This window comes from Pteropus vampyrus, unplaced genomic scaffold (assembly GCF_000151845.1).
Source record: "Pteropus vampyrus isolate Shadow unplaced genomic scaffold, Pvam_2.0 Scaffold22551, whole genome shotgun sequence".
NCBI lineage: Eukaryota > Metazoa > Chordata > Mammalia > Chiroptera > Pteropodidae > Pteropus > Pteropus vampyrus.
The window spans coordinates 1-2752 of NW_011911332.1; the positions used below are offsets into that span (position 1 = coordinate 1).

The 2752-nt window shown below is 36.0% G+C and overlaps 1 pseudogene; it reads left to right on the plus strand.

The window, feature by feature from the left end:
- The first annotated feature begins 4 nt into the window (after positions 1-4).
- LOC105311039 lies at positions 5-2746 on the plus strand (annotated as a pseudogene).
- The last annotated feature ends 6 nt before the right edge of the window (positions 2747-2752 follow it).

A 2752-nucleotide genomic window follows, 5' to 3' on the forward strand; every position in this document is an offset into this window, starting at 1 on the left:
GATCCCTGTAGCATCTGGCAATGGGTTGGATGGCCTGTAATAGACGATCTGGGCTGTGGTAGACAACGTGTTTTGGCAGATGTCTCTAGACTGAAAGACCATGGGACTGAAATAATGTCAAGGATACACGTGGCGGGCAGCATTCACAGTTGGGTACATGAAAGCAACATTTTTTAAACATGTAGTTCCAGCAATTAGGAAATACAAAGGCTGGGACAAAGGTGTATATCTATTCTTCAGGGAGTGTAGAGGCACAGAAATTATTACTTGGATATTCTCCAGAAGAAGATGTTCTTGAGCTTGATAGTAACTTTGATACCAAGATTGGGCACCAAGTAGAGAGTGAGAGTTACTGAAAGATTACAAAGGCATTGGGTGCTCAGTCAACAACATCCTATTTCTCACAGACATTACTCTAGAGGTTAGTGTGGCTGAGGAAGCAGACATGCATGTGGTTGTGGTGGTAAGACATGGCAGTGTGGAACTAACCGATGATAAAAACACTATAGCCTCATGAAATCCTTCAGCAGATAGTACTTGCCTTCCTCAGCCTAGAAAAGGATTTCTAAGGGAGAATATTGTTCCTCATTAGTTGGCCCTGTAGTCTAGTTTTAATTTATTTTACCTTAAAAGTAATTTACTTTAAAAACACATACACATATATGTATGAAGATATTGTGTTCTCAAATTACCTTCCACAGGTACATGAGTGAAAAAAATCTCAGTTCAGTGAAATGAAAACTTATTTTAAAATTTGTAATATGTAACAATTATTTGAAACCACAGCACTAATTCTCATTGAGGGCAAAGTGTAGTCAATAGAAGAAATGACTCAAATACAGATCAAATGTGTAATGTTATCAGGTCATGCACTAAAATGGCAAGCTAGTTTTGAGAAGTTATTCTGAAGCCTTGCTGTTTTTAAAAACTAATGTTTCTAAGGCATATTCCTAATAATTAATTGCCCTTCTTTAATTGTGAAGAAGATTACAACAGCTGCATTTTATAATATTTGCCCACCTATACACAAAAGACACATATTTGCTTGTGATCCAAAAGAGGACAGAGTTAGAAGAAAAATTTACTTCAGTCTTGAACCATCGAGTGTCTGTTACTTAAGAAGAAATTTGCAGATCATGGCAGCACCCACAGCAAACGATTGTCCTACTCTATTGAAAAAGGTGTAGTGATGTAACAGCTAAAAAAGAGATATGATTCTTAATGTTTCACAAAACAGTCCTAATCTGTCAATTATTATCTTTACAGATTTTATAATTGCCTTTCTGACAACTTCTTAGCACAGTCTGAGAAAATATATTGTTACTATTTTAAAAATGATTTTTTTGAAATCAGTTCATGAAGTTCCTAATATATTTTCCTCTGAAATGGATTTGAGAGATGTATATTTCATAACAATATTATTTATCCTGGTTCAGTCTAATAGCTGTCATGTCAGTTTCACATTATGCTTAGTAAAAACTTCCTCCTCCTCCTCCTCCTTCCTTCAAGAAGAAAAAAATTAGGAAGCTTTGACATAATCTGACGTGGAGAAGAGTCAAGGAAGACTTCTCTGGAAAAGAAATGACTAAAGTGATAATCTAAAACCTTAACTTTGCAAAATGTAAAAGAATATTCTGGACAAAGAGAAGAGCATGTGCACTAGCCTTAGGGCTAGAGAAAACGTGTTCTAGAATTGTTGCTGGGGCACTGGGAGAGAGGCTATAAGGGAGACAGACCAGCCCGAGAGACTGAAGGGAGTACCTGGAGAATGAGTGAGAGGAGTCTCAAGAAAGATGAACATTATGAAGTATTACTAAAAGAGCAGATACAATGAGAATTAGAAAGTCTTGTTCGACTTGGTAGCATGGTAGGGTTATGGGTGATATTAGCAATAAAAGTTTTGATGGAGTGATAGGAGACTAAAGCTATGTTGGAATGAATTGAGTAATGAGGAGTTTGAAAAAGCTGACTTGAACAGGGAGGAGAAAGGTTGGTAGCTGGAGGGAAATAGAGAGTTCGGGAAAGAATTTTAAATTTTTATTTAATGAGAGAGACTTAAGTCTAGTTAAAAACTGTGGGAGGATATATTCAGAAGGGAAGTTGGTTACATAATAAAAGGGCTAATCATTTTAGCCCTTTTGGTTCTTAAAATGTCAGGAGATAATAAAATCTAAGGCAGAGGATTGGCCTTAGATAATGGAGAGAAATCTCCTCTTGGAACTGGAATGAAGAATCTAGAATAAACGAAAAGGAATGGATAGATGCAAATGTAGGTAGATCAGATGGTTTCTCCAATAGGGTTTAGTGACAGGTACAGATTGTGGAAAAAAATTCATTCTGGATGGATTGTGTTTTTACCAGACAGTTGAATTGAGACTTTTAGCAAGCATGTTGAAATGATGGATCATGAAATCAAAACTTGATGAGAGGAGAGGTGAAGAAAGGAAAAGGCTGATAGACTGAGAGAAAAAGCGTATGTAAAGGAGATAGGTGAATTTTGGGGTACCTTTTTATATTGAGCTATAGTTCTTTTATCATAAAATTCACCTTTTGAAAGTGTGCAGTTAAATGGTTTTTAGTCTTTTTAGTTGTGCAACCATCACCATTATCTAATTCCAAAACATTTTTATCACTCCTTAAAAAGAAATCTATACCCATTCAGGGTCTTTCCTCATTCTCCCCTTTCTCTGGCACTGTTTCTATTTTATGTTTCGGTTTGCCCATTCTGGATATTTCATATAAATGGAATCAT